Raw genomic sequence first — 18,993 nt, 5'->3', positions numbered from 1 at the left:
ACATTGTTTTTCCACTGTAGTGCTGTTAATAAATTGTGTTCTTTGCCTGTGTGTGTGTGTACAAAGATGAGTAGAAAAGACTGAAGCAGTTTTCCCTGTATCTTACCTCTACACATTTCCTTTTTTAAGAATATTATATCAAGTGTTTTTAACAATAAGGTCTCAGAAGCTATATCAAGTACTTTATTATAGGAGAATATGTTCAAGAATTTTCTGCTTATCTCAATATAAGGTTTACTCTGGGCTGTAACTATTTTTTTCTATTTTAACTTCTTTAAACCTTTTATTTCCCTCACCTGCTAAAGTTTCTATTAACTGATAGGTAATTCATGCAGATGGAAAGAAACACAAAGGGAAATTTAGGCGGAAAAGGAAAATTTAAAAGAGGGAAAAACAAAATGAGAAGAAAAAGTATATTTGAAAATTTAATAAAATTATATTTCCATATTCAGGTCCACAACATTTTAAAAGATTAATGTTTCTCAAACACTCTCCCAGGCAGTATATTCTCAAAGCAACCCTTTTCAGAAAAGAAGAAAATAAAAAGAGTAAATTTTATATTACTCCAATCCTACTTCAAATGAAGACTTTTTTTGAAACTCTAAATAAGAGTAGAGACACATCTGAAATTATTTTCAGAATGTATATCAAGGAAAATCAAACAGAGGCATTATTCATAGTCTGAGTTAAAAATCGATGTATTTAGGAAACATTCTCATCTAGACAATTATCCATTCTCGTCTAGACCTCAAACTCAAACTGTCATTTGGGAATCCTCCCACCATTCCAAGCTATACTACACATTACACAGTGCAACGTTATACACAGAACACAGCTTATTATTCTTCATTTTTCTGCTATCTGTTGCATACATTCAGCACATACAAAGGACACTGGTATTTCTATCCTTTCTGGAGTTTTAAACTGTAAGTACTGAAAGCAGACATTTATACTTCTTATTTACCTTAGCATTTCAAACCTTCCCAAAATTATGGACATATTTCCATATTTTCAGTAAAAATCAACTTCTCAGTGTTCTGTTTGTTCACTAAATGAGGAATTTTGCTTTGTACTTGGTGTGGCCCAAAATGTCACAGGTTACCACATTTCCAGAAATTACCCCTTATCCTCATTATAAAATCTGGTGGTAGAAGGTTTGTTTTTTCTATGCTCTAGTTTTTATAATCGGCGGTAGCCAAAGCTCATAAATAATGATTCTATGTGCCTGGTATCTATTGTCCTCAAAAGTTGTGTAGTTAGAAAAGAAGACCACCCAGAAGAGGAACTGAAGTAGACTACCACACATCTCTGCACATCAGCAGGTAGACCCCAGCCGTGCTCTCCTGATGATCAATACACACTGTCACATGCCTAATGAACTACTGCCTCAATGCAAGCAGGGCTCACGTTAACACCATCCAAACTTTATTTTGCTCTGCACCTAGTTATACAATTTTCAATACCAGAAAATCCTGATTCACAAAACAACAAATGACTACATATTGTTGCTACATTACTTTGCAAACAAAGTTGTGCGGTCATTACCAGCCAGAAAGTAGGGAAGTAAAAACATAACTTTAACAAATCACTTGTCTCAACTTGCATGAGCACTGATAACTATAAATCAGAGTGTCATTACAGAACTTCAACGCGTCTCTATCCTTTAGAAGCTGTGAGAGTATACATGATAAACTGGAAAAAAAATGCAAATTCAAAAGGGCAGTATTTTTCCATCTCTGTCTGCAGTAGAAGGAGAAATTTTAACCAATGCTACTTCTTCATGCAATACCAATACCTGGATACCAATTCTAATGCTGTATGCCAATAAAATGATCCCTGACTCCTTGAAGCTAGTTAATTTGGTGGGAAGCGGGGTGGGGAGAGGTATGCTGGGCATGAAGTATCTCAGTTCCCTGACCAGAGATCAAACCCATGTCCCCTGAAGTGAAAGCATGAAGTCTTAACCTCTAGACCACCAGGGAAGTATCAAAAATCACCATAACTCTGTCTATTATGTTTTATTTGATAATTAGATATGATATTTTGCTAATTTAATCAGAAAAGCTGAATTTTTAAAAAAGCATGAACTCATAATGATCCTCAAATGAAGAGAAAATGTTTATAAAAATTGTTCACAAAGAGTTGTAATTTAGAAGAGTAGATACAATAGAAACACAAATTGGAGTATTCATTAAATGAGTATTTATTTCTTCTGTAAATTAAACATGTTTATAAATGCTTTTAGTTAGTGAATGCATTATTAGTGTGAATGCATATTGAGTGAATGCATTATTCACTATTAAACAATTCCTAGAACTGTGTTTAATGAAGTTTTTTTTTTCTCTTATGTCACAGTTCAAATCTAGTTTCACTCACATTCCATTAACTAGAACACAACCAGCTGACCACAACTCACCATAAGAAAAATGAGAAATATAATTCAGCTTTGCACCACAGAAGAGAATGGAAATAGTGCCTGAATAATTAACCAAGACCTATGTTAATAAGACTGTATATTTCTACCTCTGTAAACAAGGGAAAAAAGCATTCAGGGACTTTTGAGTAACCTAAATAGCTCCAGAAAAACAAGTACTGACCCCTAAAAGGAAGGTTTGGCAAAACTTTTTAGTAAAGGGTAAAATTTTAGCTTTTAAAGGCCATATGGTCTCTGTTGAAACTACTCAGCTTTATTGCTAGCATGTCAATGGAAGCGGAAAAACAACAACAACAACAACAACAACAACAACCACAATGTAAGACCAGTGAGTTTCAATTTTATTTGAGGACCTTACTGAGGACTATAGCCTGGGAGACAGCCTCTTAGCTCTGAGGACCTGTTCTAAAGAAGTAGAGGGAAGAGCCAGTACTTATATTATTGTTTGACTACAGAAATACATATGGCCAAGCATATATCTTGGTGAAAGATTATTGCTAATCACAAAAACACAGATACTGCCAATTAACGATTCTGATGATTTTCTACATGAGAAAAGGCAAGAATCCAAAATTATTAAAATTCTTCCTTCTATATGCATCTTAACTATCTAGGGGCTGCATATCCAAAACACAGAACACTTCCTCTTGCTTTTCTCCTTCCTGAACTCCCCACCATCAAGGGGGACTGCATGGGTTTCAGCTTATCCTTCTGTATAAACAGATGATGAGTGAGACTCTCTGTTCTCTTTGTTTACATACGCAAAAGCAGCCATAAACAATACCTAAATGAATGGGTGTGGCTGCATTCCAATAAAACTTTATTTATTAAAACAGGTGTCAAGCCTAGGATAGGTTGCTAACCCTCACCCTAACTGAAAGATTACTGATCAACAATGATTGACACACACATTAATTAGTTACAAAGAGAGTTCCAGTGTTAATTAGCACTAGTCTTCACACATAATAAATAAATAGGAAGCTCATTTAACAATGTTCTAAGAAAACCAATTAGCCAAATGTCTTAAAATGCAGAGATAACTTCATCTCCTAGGAGAAAAATTCTCTAGCTAGATCTAATAACAATAATTAAGCTTTTTTTAAAATATAGTTTTACAAGTGGTAATAGAGCATGTCGATATAATTACAAGAAAACAGATATGATAAAAGTATATTACTTAGGGGTGAATAGTGGGTTGAATAAAACCAAAGCTAGGATGTTAAATATGAATGCATGGATGTTAAATATCATTGATTTGGAACAATTTAGGTGTAACAATAAATTAGAAGTTTAACATGATGCTCAGTGACATGGATATAAATAACTCTAACATGCCTGTCAGGACCTGTGCCTTGAAAAGAACTAACTGATTAATAACCCAAATCTTGAGAACTGCCATGTCCAGGACAATGTTTGCTTTTCATTTTATTCCAATAAAATTATTAAGACCACAGGAAGATAAAGTTGAACAGGAATAAAAACAATGGTGATGGAGATGCAATTTTAGATTAGTGGCATTGGTAAGTAATATTTTAGACTCTGTTATTGTAAATATTACAATCAGTTTTATAATTACTTATTTTAAGATGCTAAAGTTGTTAAGAGAATGTATATTGGAATTATGATTTTAATTAAAACTTTCTAAGTGATTATGTTTTTTTCAATAAATGTGTAAAAATTAGGGAAATTTTAACTTTTTAAATCCATAAAGATTTATGATATTTTTTACTAATGTGTAACTATTTAAAGGAATTGATTCACTTTTTAAATGGTAGTTGACTGACAAATCATAATACTCGGTGTTCTACAAAGTTCAAATGTTTTCCTGTATTATTTTTATGAAAACCTTTTAGCAATTAAATAAGCTATTAACTTCAGCAATACGTGAACCATGAACTTCCTGATGTTCAAGCTGGTTTTAGAAAAGGCAGAGGAACCAGAGATCAAATTGCCAACATCCGCTGGATCATGGGAAAAGCAAGAGAGTTCCAGAAAAACATCTATTTCTGCTTTATTGACTATGCCAAAGCCTTTGACTGTGTGGATCACAATAAACTGTGGACAATTCTGAAAGAGATGGGAATACCAGATCATCTGACCTGCCTCTTGAGAAATCTGTATGCAGGTCAGGAAGCAGCAGTTAGAACTGGACATGGAACAACAGACTGGTTCCAAATAGGAAAGGCAGTACATCAAGGCTGTATACTGTCACCCTGCTTATTTAACTGGTATGCAGAGTACATCATGAGAAATGCTGGACTGGAAGAAACACAAGCTGGAATCAAGATTGCTGGGAGAAATATCAATAACCTCAGATATGCAGATGACACCACCCTTATGGCAGAAAGTGAAGAGGAACTAAAAAGTCTCGTGATGAAAGTGAAAGTGGAGAGTGAAAAACTTGGTTTAAAGCTCAACATTCAGAAAATGAAGATCATGGCATCCAGTCCCATCACTTTATGGGAAATAGATGGGGAAACAGTGGAAACAGTGTCAGACTTTATCTTTTTGGGCTCCAAAATCACTGCAGATGGTGACTGCAGCCATGAAATTAAAAGACGCTTACTCCTTGGAAGAAAAGTTATGACCAACCTGGATAGTATATTCAAAAGCAGGGACGTTACTTTGCCGACTAAGGTCCATCTAGTCAAGGCTATGGTTTTTCCAGTGGTCATGTATGGATGTGAGAGTTGGACTGTGAAGAAAGCTGAGCGCCGAAGAATTGATGCTTTTGAACTGTGGTGTTGGAGAAGACTCTTGAGAGTCCCTTGGACTGCAAGGAGATCCAACCAGTCCATTCTGAAAGAGATCAGCCCTGGGATTTCTTTGGAAGGAATGATGTTAAAGCTGAAACTCCAGTACTTTGGCCACCTCCTGCGAAGACTTGACTCTTTGGAAAAGACTCTGATGCTGGGAGGGATTGGGGGCAGGAGGAGAAGGGGACGACAGAGGATGAGATGGCTGGATGGCATCACTGACTCAATGGATGTGAGTCTGAGTGAACTCCGCGAGTTGGTGATGGACAGGGAGGCCTGGCATGCTGGGATTCATGGGGTTGCACAGAGTCGGACACGACTGAGCGACTGAACTGAACTGAACTGAAGCTATTAACAAACTGCAATATACACACAAAAACTCTATTGTGAAGTAAATGTATAATATCCTTCATAAAGAAAAGATCAAAAACATTAAATTGTATCATCAGCAATTAAATATTTTTAAAACCACTGTTCACCAATAATACTTTTCCATCTATAGTTTATGTGGTGAACCCTGCAGATGATTCATCTTCACTTTAGCATTTTCTAAGCCTTCCATTGAAGCAGTCAGTATACTGAGTGATCACTTAAGAACCTGACTTCAACTAAATCAACAAGTAACACCCAGAGCAGTTAATGGGGTTGGAGGGGGCTTGAGAAATAATTTTCTGTTCTTCATTTCTAAAACTGATGATAGGTTTGAGGCAACAATGAAAAGATATTTCCCATTGAGACAGGAGATAGATAGGACCCAGTCTGAATAGCCGGAGGCTGTCCTCTGTGCACAGATACTCCAAGAGGAGAAGCAAGAGGGAAGCTGAGCTCTGCCCAGATAAGATATAAAAGACCACATATTTCACCTTCTTGAAGTCAAGGAGACCTTCCTGACTGCACGTGGGCAGAAAGACTCCTTGAAGGTTAAAAAGGGAGGGGGCGCTGCTTAAATTATTACCTAAAGGAAAGAAGTTATTTGTAGCTGATTAATTCTATATAGTGCACCTCTTATCATGGACTAAGATCAATATAGGGAGAATACCATAGCTTTTATAAAAAATAAGTTTGCTCTAGTTTATGAACTATATTTCTGTATCAATGTAAATGTCTATAGATATACACATCACCCCAACCTTCCACCTAAGCCATTTTCAAATACTGACTAAAGCTAAGAAATGACATAAGAAGATTCCTGATCTCGGTTCAGTTCTCTATACCAGTGCATATCAGACACCTTATTTTGTGAAGGCATTTTAAAATCTCATATGCTGAGATGATCAGGTTTTGGTCAACTGGAGATGTTCATGGCAAGTTGACATCATGATTTTCTGTGATACAGAGAAAATTGTCTTTAGAGAGAAACCTGATCCAAGGCAATTTTCGAATTCTCTGCTCTGTTCTTAACAATCCCCAGCACTACAAATAAACAGCCTTTATCCCAGGACCCACACATGAATTGGCGATTGTTTTCTCCTAACACTATTTGCTTGGGCTTCCCAGGTGGCTGAGTGACAATGCAGGAGACGCAGGTTTGATCCCTGGATTGGAAAGATCCCCTGGAGAAGGAACTAGCAATCCACTTCAATATTCTTGCCTGGAAAATCCCATGGACAGAAGAATCTGACAGGCTACAGTTCATGGGGCCACAAAAAGAAGTGACATGACTCAGAAACTGAACAACAACAACAACCCTATTTGTTTAGGGTTTTCATGGGAGGCATGGTTATTTAAAGGTTATTAAATTATTTAACTTCAAATAGTTAACCACTAATTTTTACATTGTGGTGACAAACACAGCCTTTTCGGCATTAGAGATTTTTTTTTTTAAGCCTCATTCAAGTATTTCAGTGTCATAAATTCAGGGACTACTAAGCTGTAGTGTTGGAATCACACAAGGAGGATGAGTCTTGGGTCCTCTCTAACTATTCTTAATTTTAGAAACTCAAGAAAGTCTTTGTTACAGGGTTTTCTTCAGTGGCTTATTTCCTGCAAATGGCTCCCAACATCTTTATAGGGAAGTTGCAGTTCCTGTGCTTAATACAAATAAGGAGAAAACCCTAATAAGGAAATGCAAGATGTTTTCCATTAAGATTTTTAAGAGACATGAAGCATTTCAAAGAATTATGCAAATAGATCTTGCTGTGTGCCATTTAGCACATTTTATTATCTCACAGATTAGTGCAATTTAGTGCTTGAGCAGTGAAAGCCTCTGTCAGTTGTTGAAAGCATGAGGCATCTGTAGTCAGAATGCTGACATTAGCAGCCTACAAAATGTGGACAACTGTAACCATAAATTAGAGAAATTACCAAGGAGATCCTTCCAGAGTAAGGCAAAGAGTTGATGAAATACAGATGCCTCCACAGTTCCCTCATATGTGCATAATTTCATAGCTGCAGATTCTGATATTTTGAAGATTTTATTCCCATTCCTTTAGGGACTAACACTTTTAATACTTCCTTGGTCAACAGGTGGGGATAGCAGTAAAAGATATAAATCATCCCAGACATAGTATTAAAAACTTATCCTTGCTCATTTTAATCAACAGCTCCATGTTTGCAAAAGGTAAAATCAAAATATTAGGTATAAACTGGCAGAAGAATAAATGATAGTTTCTTTGCAAATATATGAGATATATCCTACACCTCTTCACTTGTAACAATGAGTTATAATTTTCAAAATGTGAAGGAGAGCTGAAGTCAATTTATTTAGTTGGCTTAGTGTTTCCAGAATCCAGTGACCAGGCCAGGGGTGATGGGTGAACTTTGTGCACACTTCCAAACGATCCCCACCCTTGGGAGGTTTATGCTCTGCTGCTGTGAATCATTTTTGAACAAAGGGTTCTTCGTTTTCCTTTTTCAGTGGCCCCCCAAATACACAGTTGTCTCTATTGTTAGGGGAAGCACACTGACTGAAACCACCCACCCTGGCCAGGCCCTTTAGTAACCATTCGCATGAGTTGTTTTATGACAGGAGAACACGGAACTAATAAGCCACCACCAACTGGAAGAGTTCTGGAAAAGTCTAAAGGAGACACCACGTGTCCATCCACTTCCCGGAATCCCTCTCGCTAGCATCCATTTTGGCTGAGCGATGCATGCACCACCAGGAAAGACTCTGAATTAGAATGATTGGCCAAAGACCACCCGGAAACTAATCCCATCACCATAAACCCCAAGACTGCAAGCCACGTGGCAGAGCAGTTCTCCTGGGTTCCCTTACCCTACTGCTCTCCACCCAGGTGCACTTTCTCAATAAAATCTCTTGCTTTGTCAGCACGTGTCTCCTTGGACAATTCATTTCTGAGTGTTAGACAAGAGCCCATTCCTGGAGCCCTGAAGGAGGGCCTCCCCCTTCCTACAACACTATCAGTGGAGTTCCAGGTCCTGAGGATGCTATGGAAGTCTATTTCAGAGGCCATGCCTGGATTTGAGAGCAGGGGAAAAGAGAGCTAAAGAAAAATGAGCTGACATTCAGTGTGTGTGTGTGTGTTTGTTTTTTAATCTTCAGAGAGTCACAGTTTCTTGTATAGGGCAGGAAGCTGCAAATTGTTATAAAGAACTGCTTATAAGAGGGAGGAAATTTATCAAGATTCAGCAGTCTGACTGTTAGGGGAAGCACACTGATTGAAACTGCCCACCCTGGCCAGGTACCATAGTAACCATTCGCGTGACTTGTTTTATGACAGGAGATCCTGGTAAGGAATACGGAACTAATAAGCCACCACCAACCGGAAGAGTTCGGGAAAGGTCTAAAGGAGACACCGCGTGTCCATCCACTTCCCAGAATCCCTCTCGCTAGCATCCATCTTGGCTGAGCGATGTGTGTACCACCAGGAAAGACTCTGAATTAGAATGATTGGCCAAAGACCACCCAGAAACTAATCCCATCACTATAAAACCCAACATTGCAAGCCACGTGGGACAGCAGTTCTCCTGGGTTCCCTTACCCTACTGCTCTCCACTTGGGTGCCCTTTCCCAATAAAATCTCTTGCTTTGCCAGCACATGTGTCTCCTTGGACAATTCATTTCCGAGTGTTAGACAAGAACCCAGTTTTGGGGCCTGGAAGGGGTCCTCCTTCCTGCAACATAACCATTATGAACAGAAAAAAAAAACTGGATGACAAGCCTGTTGAGGGAACCAGTGGCTGCTTTTTCATGGGGTCCACTAATAATCTGACTAAGGCTCTGGCCTTGGACCAGGAAGACGCTGCTGCTGAGGAACCAGCAGAGCTGTTGGTGGTTGTGGAGATTGTTAGAAAAACAGGAGAGTCAAGGTCCTCAGCACATAACTAACTTTCCCTCCCAACACTTACTCAAATCTGAAGCTCAAGGGGCTGGAGAATGAAGAGTTAACAAACGCCTCTGTAAATCAGTGTATCATCCCTCAAAGCCTAAAGATGCAGAAGAAACGAAGATTCACTAGGTGGAGGGTCAGCTCAACATTCGCTAGATGATGGAAAGGCCTGTGAGTGACACCTGCTGGGACAGACCTGACAGCAAGGCTTGTAGACTTGCTTCCGCCTCTGTTAGACCCTGAGTTCACAGCCAAGCGTACTCTGCACTAATGCTTGGACAGCTTGGGTTTGAATATTTCCCCTCTCCCTTGAGACAACTGCTTTCCAGTCTCCTCATCCTTCCTAAAGGAAAATGACCTATGTGCCAGCATGACAAAGGTCCAGAAATGCATAGAAGCTTCATTGTGAGCCCCAATCCTTTAAGGGACTCAACGGTCAACTCCAAGTGAGGAGAGGGGGTGTGCAGAAATCAGGAAGTCATTACAATAATCAATCACTACCTGGGCTTTGGGCTCATTTACCACTAATTTAATGGAAAGATTTATTATCTTCACAATTTACACTTCTGAAAAATCACTGAATCATCACGTCAATCTCTGTGTTTTATCACAGAGGATAGATAGCAAATCAATAGTTTATTTTTGCAAATTTGTACCTTACAGCTAAAAATATATAGTCTTATTTTAAATGAAGGCAACATTAAGTCAAGAAACGGCATTTTTCTCCATTCTGTGACTACAACACAATGATTCAATACTTCCTCTGCCCACTTTTGTCTTTAATAGTCATAAGGTCATTTTCCTGTAATAAGCATTTCAGTGGGAATTAAGACCACCATTTTCTTCAAGAAGTATGATTTCACTAAGTAAGAACTGACTTGAAGTTTAAAACTTCCAAGTTTGGAAATTCTTTGATATTTCATTTTCCTTTATCAGCATGGAGACAGATACTTGTTGCTGCTATTTTGTTTTTGTTTGTTTATTGATCCTAAACCAAACCCCAAATTTATTCACTTACTCCTCTTTCAGCAATATGACTTCTTCCAATTGTTAGATTTCACTTGATATTTTTAACACATAAATCTTGTTATAAAAGTATTTTTGTAAGTATCAAAAAAGTTAAAAAATGCAGAGAAAATTAAAAAGTTTAGAGATAATTCCATTATCCAAAATTAGTACCAATAGTATTTTGGCATATTTTCATTTAAAATGCATTTACAGGGGTGGTCCTAAGATAGCAGAGGAATAGGATGGGGAGACCACTTTCTCCCCACAAATTCATCAAAAGAACATTTGAACGCTGAGAAAATTCCACAATAACTTCTGAATGCCGGCAGAGAACATCAGGCACCCAGAAAAGTACCCATTGTCTTTGAAAAGAGGTAGGAAAAAATACAAAAAATAAAAAGAGAGACAAAAGAGGTAGGGATGGAGCTCTGTCCTGGGAAAGGAGTCTTAAAAAAGAGAGAAGTTTCCAAACACCAGGAAACACTCACTGCCGAGTCTGTGGCAAGCCTTGGAACCACAGAGGGCAACATAACCGGGAGGAAAAATAAATAAATAATTAAAACCCACAGATTACGTGCCTAGCAGTAACTCCCCCAGCGGAAAAGCAGCGCAGATGCCTGCATTCGCCACTAGCAAGCGGGGGCTGGGCAGGGAGGCGCGGGCTGCATTGCTTAGAGTAAGGACTGGGCCTGAGTGCCCCAAGGGCAATCTGAGGGAACTAACTTGGGATAGCAAACTGGACTGTGGGATAACTACCACACGAAAAGCCATAACCTAAGACACCATCAGGCCCACTCACAAAACAAAGGACTGAGCAGAGCTAGCCGGCTGCAGGCCAGCCCATCCCCCTCTGGAGACAGGCAGGTGAGGGCAGCCAGAGCCGGAAGGGGACAATCATGGCCCCAGAGAGGCATTATCTACTAAACTGAAACCAGGCTTAGTTGCTAACCAAGACTTCTTGGCATTCTGGACAGTCAACATCCGCCTGAGAAGGTGCACCAGTTGTACACCCAGAAAACCGAGCGGCAGGAACAGAGGAGGTGATAAGTCACAGCGACCACGCTTGCCAAACACCTGGTCACCTGAGCTGCTCGGACCTGGGAAGGGCACAAAATGCAGGCCCAACCGAGTCTGCACCGCTGAGGACTACCCGAGTGCCTGAACCTGAGCGGCTTAGACCTGGGAGGTGCATGCAGCCCAGGGCCAGCCTCAGACAGTCCCCGGCAGAGCAACCTAGGGCCTAAGCTGTGTAGACAGGGAAAGCATACATTCTGTGAGTGGGGCAAACCCAGTGTGGCCGAGACACTGGGAGCACACGCCAGTGTTGTTTGCAGCATCCCTCCCTCCCCACAGCACGATTGAACAAGTGAGCCTAAAAAAGTGTCCACCACCGCCCCCTTGTGTCAGGGCGGAAATTAGACACTGAAGAGACCAGAAAACAGAAGCTAAAACAGAGGGACCCTCCTTGGAAGTGACAGGTGCAATAGATTAAAACCCTGTAGACAGTACCAACTACATAGGAAGAGGCCTATAGATCTTGAGAAATATAAGCTGGATCAAGGAACTATCCAAAAATGAACTGACCCCACACTGCCCACAACACCAGAGAAAGTCCTAGATATATTTTTATTATTTTTACTATCATTCTTTATTTTTTTTAATTTTTAAGTCCTCTACTACTCCTTTCATTTTCATTTTTATAACCTGCTATTACTTTGCAAAAAAAAGAGAGATCCTATTTTTTAAAGCAAACTTCATATATATATATATATATATATATAATGCTTTTTGTGACTTTGGGGTTTTTTTTTTTCTCTCTCTCTCTCTCTTTTTCTTTAATATTGTATTTTTGAAAACCCAACCTCTACTCTAGATTTTTAATCTTTGTTTTTGGTATTGGTTATCAATTTGTACCTTTAAGAACCCAATATTCAGTACCCATTTTTACTTGGGAGTGAGATTAAGATCACTGGCTTGACTGCTCTTTCCCACTTTGGGCTCTCCTTTTTCTCCACCAAGTCACCTCTATCTCCTCCGTCCCCCTTCTCTTCTCTACCCAGCTCTGTGAATCTCTTTGTGTGTTCCGGATGGTGGAGAACACTTAGGGAACTGATTATTGCCTGGATCTGTCTCTCTCCTTTTGATTCCCCGCTTATCCTCCTGGCCACCTCTGTCTCCTTCCTCCCTCTTCTCTTCTTTGTATAACCCCATGAACATCTCTGAGCAGTCCAGGTGTGGAGTGCACATAAGGAAGTGATTACTGGCTAGCTTGCTCTCTCCTCTTTTGATTCTACCTCATCTCATCCTGGTAACCTCTATCTCTCTCCTCCCTCTTCTCTTCTCCATGTAACTCTGTGAACCTCTCTGTGTGTCCCTCACTGTGGAGAAACTTTTCATCTTTAACCTAGATATTTTATCAATGGTGCTGTATAGATGGAGAAATCTTGAGGCTACTGTAAAAATAAGACTGTAAACCAGAAGCAGGAGGCTTAAGTCCAAATCCTGAGAACACCAGAGAAATACTGACTCCAGGGAACATTAGTTGACAGAAGCTCATCAAACGCCTCCATACCTACACTGAAACCAACCACCACCTAAGAGCCAACAAGTTCCAGAGCAAGACATACCATGCAAATTCTCCAGCAACACAAGAACACAGCCCTGAGCTCCAATATACAGGCTGCCCAAAGTTACTCCAAACCCATTGACATCCCATAACTCATTACTGGACACTTCATTGCACTCCAGAGAGAAGAAGTCCAGCCCCACCCACCAAAACACCCACACAAGCTTCCCTAACCAGGAAACCTTGATAAGCCACCTGTACAACCCCACCACAGTGAGGAAATTCCACAATAAAGAAAACTCCACAAACTGCCAGAATACAGAAAGGCCACCCCAAACACAGTAATATAAACAGGATGAAGAGACAGAGGAATACCCAGCAGGTAAAGGAACAGGATAAATGCCCACCAAACCAAACAAAAAAGGAAGAGATAGGGAATCTACCTGATAAAGAATTCCAAATAATGATAGTGAAAACGATTCAAAATCTTGAAAACAAAATGGAATCACAGATAAAATAGCCTGGAGACAAGGCTTGAGAAGATGCAAGAAAGGTTTAACAAGGACCTAGAAGAAATAAAAAAGAATAAATATATAATGAATAATGCAATAAATGAGATCAAAAATACTCTGGAGGGAACAAATAGTAGAATAACGGTGTCAGAAGAAAGGATTAGTGAAGTAGAAGATAGAATGGTGGAAATATACAAATCAGAGAGAAAAAAGAAAAATTAATTAAAAGAAATGAGGACAATCTCAGAGACCTCTGGGACAATGTTAAATGCCCCACCAGTCGAATCATAGGAGTCCCAGAAGAAGAAGACAAAAAGAAAGACCATGAGAAAATACTTGAGGAGATAATAGTTGAAAATTTCCCTAAAATGGGGAAGGAAATAATCACCCAAGTCCAAGAAACCCAGAGAATCCCAAACACGACAAACTCAAGGCGAAACACCCGAAGACACATATTAATCAAATTAACAAAGATCAAACACAAAGAACAAATATTAAAAGCAGCAAGGGGAAAACAACAAATAACACATAAGGGGATTCCCATAAGGATAACAGCTGATCTTTCAATAGAAACTCTTCAGGCCAGGAGGGAATGGCAGGACATACTTAAAGTGATGAAAGAAAATAACCTATAGCCCAGATTACTGTACCCAGCAAGGATCTCATTCAAATATGAAGGAGAAATCAAAAGCTTTACAGACAAGCAAAAGCTGAGAGAATTCAGCACCACCAAACCAGCTCTCCAACAAATGCTAAAGGATCTTCTCTAGAAAGGAAACACAAAAAGGGTGTATAAACTCGAACCCAAAACAATAAAGTAAATGGCAATGGGATCACACTTATCAATAATTACCTTAAACATAAATGGGTTGAATGCCCCAACCAAAAGACAAAGACTGGCTGAACGGATACAAAAACAAGACCCCTATATGTGTTGTCTACAAGAGACCCACTTCAAAACAAGGGACACATACAGACTGAAAATGAAGGGCTGAAAAAAGATATTCCACACAAATAGAGACCAAAAGAAAGCAGGAGTAGCAATACTCATATAAGATAAAATAGACTTTAAAACAAAGGCTGTGAAAAGAGACAAAGGACACTACATAATGATTAAATGATCAATCCAAGAAGATATAACAATTATAAATATATATGCACCCAACATAGGAGCACCACAATATGTAAGACAAATGCTAACAAGTATGAAAGGGAAAATTAACAATAACACAGTAATAGTGGGAGACTTTAATACCCCACTCACATCAATTGATAGATCAACTAAACAGAAAACTAACAAGGAAACACAAACTTTAAATGATGCAATAGACCAGTTAAACCTAATTGATATCTATAGGACATTTCACCCCCAAACAATGAATTTCACCTTTTTCTCTAGTGCACATGGAACCTTCTCCAGGATAGATAACATCCTGGGCCATAAATCTAGCCTTGGTAAATTCAAAAAAAAAAAATTGAAATCATTCCAAGCATCTTTTCTGACCACAATGCAGTAAGATTAGATTTCAATTACAGGAGAAAACCTATTAAAAATTCCAACATATGGAGGCTGAACAACACACTGCTGAATAACCAACAAATCACAGAAGAAATCAAAATATGCATAGAAACAAGTGAAAATGAAAACACAACAACCCAGAACCTGTGGGACACTACAAAAGCAGTGCTAAGGGGAATGTTCATAGCAATAGAGGCATACCACAAGAAACAAGAAAAAAAGTCAAATAAATAACCTAACTCTACACCTGAAGAGGATGAGATGGCTGGATGGCATCACTGACTCGATGGATGCGAGTCTGAGTGAATTCCAGGAGTTGGTGATGGACAGGCAGGCCTGGCGTGCTGTAATTCATGGGGTCGGAAAGAGTCAGACACAGCTGAGCGACTGAACTAAACTGAACTGAACTACACCTAAAGCAACTAGAAAAGGAAGAAATGAAGAACCCCAGGGTTAGTAGAAGGAAAGAAATCTTAAAAATTAGGGCAGAAATAAATGCAAAAGAAACAAAAGAGATGATAGCAAAAATCAACAAAGCCAAAAGCTGGTTCTCTGAGAGGATAAATAAAATTGACAAACCATTAGCCAGACTCATCAAGAAACAAAGGGAGAAAAATCAAATCAATAAAATTAGAAGTGAAAATGGAGAGATCACAACAACAACACGGAAATACAAAGCATCATAAGAGACTACTATCAGTAATTATATGCCAATAAAATGCACAACTTGGAAGAAATGAACAAATTCTTAGAAAAGTACAACTTTCCAAAATGGAACCAGGAAGAAATAGAAAATCTTAACAGACCCATCATAAGCTCGGAAGAAACTGTAATCAGAAATCTTCCAGCAAACAAAAGCCCAGGTCCAGATGGATTCACAGCTGAATTCTACCAAAAATTTAGAGAAGAGCTAACACCTATCTTACTCAAACTCTTCCATAAAATTGCAGAGGAAGGTAAACTTCCAAACTCATTCTATGAGGCCACCAACACCCTAATACCAAAACCTGACAAAGATGCCAAAAAAAAAAGAAAATTACAGGCCAATATCATTGATGAACATAGATGCAAAAATCCTTAACAAAATTCTAGCAATCAGAATCCAACAACACATTAAAAAGATAATATATCATGACTAAGTGGGCTTTATCCCAGGGATGCAAGGATTCTTCAATATCTGCAAATAAATGGCTCAGAGGTTAAAGCGTCTGCCTCCAATGCAGGATACCTGGGTTTGATCCCTGGGTTGGGAAGATCCCCTGGAGAAGGAAATGGTAACCCACCCTAGTATTCCTGCCTGGAGAATCCCATGGATGGAGAAGCCTGGTAGGCTACAGTCCACCAGGTCGCAAAGAGTCGGACACGACTGAGCGACTTCACCTTCAATACATCACATTAGCAAATTGAAAAATAAAAGCCATATGATTATCTCAGTAGATGCAGAGAAAGCCTTTGACAAAATTCAACATCGATTTATGATAAAAACTCTCCAGAAAGCAGGAATAGAAGGAACATACCTCAACATAATAAAAGCTATATATGACAAACCCACAGCAATCATTATTCTCAATGGTGAAAAATTGAAAGCATTTCTCCTAAAGTCAGGAACAAGACAAGGGTTCCCACTTTCACCAGTACTATTCAACATAGTTTTGGAAGTTTTGGCCACAGCAATCAGAAAAGAAATAGCAACCAGAATAAGAAATAAAAGGAATCCAAATTGGAAAGAAGAAGTAAAACTCTCACTGTTTGCAGATGACATGATCCTCTACATAGAAAACCCTAAAAACTCCACCAGAAAATTACTAGAGCTAATCAGTGAATATAGTAAAGTGGCAGGATATAAAATCAACACACAGAAATCCCTTGCATTCCTATACACTAACAATGAGAAAATAGAAACAGAAATTAAGGAAATAATTCCATTCACCATTGCAACAAAAAGAATAAAATACTTAGGAATATATCTACCTAAAGAAAATAAAGACCTATATATAGAAAACTATAAAACACTGGTGAAAGAAATCAAAGAGGACACTAATAGATGGAGAAATACACTGTGTTTGTGGATTGGAAGAATCAATATAGTGAAAATGAGTGTACTACCCAAAGCAATCTATAGATTCAATGCAATCCCTATCAAGCTACCAACAGTAGTTTTCACAGAGCTAGAACAAATAATTTCACAATTTGTATGGAAATACAAAAAACCTCGAATAGCCAAAGCAATCTTGAGAAAGAAGAATGGAACTAGAGGAATCAACCTGCCTGACTTCAGGCTCTACTACAAAGCCACAGTCATCAAGACAGTATGGTACTGGCACAAAGACAGAAATACAGATCAATGGAACAAAATAGAAAGCCCAGAGATAAATCCACATACCTATGGACACCTTATCTTTGACAAAGTAGGCAAGAATATACAATGGAGAAAAGACAATCTCTTTAACAAGTGGGGGAAAACTGGTCAACCACTTGTAAAAGAACGAAACTAGAACACTTTCTAACACCATACACAAAAATAAACTCAAAATGGATTAAAGATCTAAACATAAGACCAGAAACTATAAAACTCCTAGAGGAGAACATAGGCAAAACACTCTCAGGCATAAATCACAGCAGGATCCTCTATGACCTACCTCCCAGAATATTGGAAATAAAAGCAAAAATAAACAAGTGGGACCTAATTAAAATTAAAAGCTTCTGCACAACAAAGGAAACTATAAGCAAGGTGGAAAGACAGGCTTCAGAATGGTAGAAAATAATAGCAAATGAAGTAACTGATAAAGAATTAATCTCAAAAATGTACAAGCAACTCCTGCAGCTCAATTCCAGAAAAATAAACGACCCAATTAAAAAATGGGCCAAAGAACTAAACAGACATTTCTCCAAAGAAGACATACGGATGGCTAACAAACACATGAAAAGATGCTCAACATCACTCATTATCACAGAAATGCAAATCAAAACCACAATGAGGTACCATTTCACACCAGTCAGAATGGCTGCTATCCAAAAGTCTACAAGCAATAAATGCTGGAGAGGGTGTGGAGAAAAGGGAACCCTCTTACACTGTTGGTGGGAATGCAAACTAGTACAGCCACTATGGAAAACAGTGTGGAGATTCCTTAAAAAACTGGAAATAGAACTGCCATACGACCCAGCAATCCCATTGCTGGGCATACACACTGAGGAAACCAGAATTGAAAGAGACACATGTACCCCAATGTTCATCGCAGCACTAGATATCCATCAGCAGATGAATGGAAAAGAAAGCTGTGGTACATATACACAATGAGTATTCCTCAGCCATTAAAAAGAATACATTTGAATCAGTTCTAATGAGGTGGATGAAACTGGAGCCTATATTATAGAGTGAAGTAAGCTAGAAAGAAAAACACCAATACAGTATACTAACACATATATACAGAATTTACAAAGATGGTAACAATAACCCTGCATGCAAGACAGCAAAAGAGACACAGATGTATAGAACAGTCTTATGGAGTCTGTGGGAGAGGTTGAGGGTGGGATGATTTGGGAGAATGGCATTGAAACATCTATAATATGTGAAACGAATCGCCAGTCCAGGTTCAATGCATGATACAGGATGCTCGGGGCTGGTGCACTGGGATGACCCAGAGGGATTTTATGGGGAGGGAGGTGGGAGGGGGGTTCAGGATGGGGAACACGTGTACACCCGTGGTGGATTCATGTTGATGTATGGCAAAACCAATACAATATTGTAAAGTAATTAGCCTCCAATTAAAATATATTTATATTTTTAAAAATAAAAATTAAAAAATGCATTTAGGATAATTTAATTCTATTTCTTTGCTATTTTCTATCTGTGTCAATAAGTCATTTTTCTAAAATGTAAGTTTAATATGTAAATCACATTCTTAT

Source organism: Oryx dammah, unplaced genomic scaffold (genome assembly GCF_014754425.2).
Source record: "Oryx dammah isolate SB20612 unplaced genomic scaffold, SCBI_Odam_1.1 HiC_scaffold_10, whole genome shotgun sequence".
NCBI classification, from domain to species: Eukaryota; Metazoa; Chordata; class Mammalia; order Artiodactyla; family Bovidae; genus Oryx; species Oryx dammah.
Note: the sequence above shows the minus strand (reverse complement) of the source record.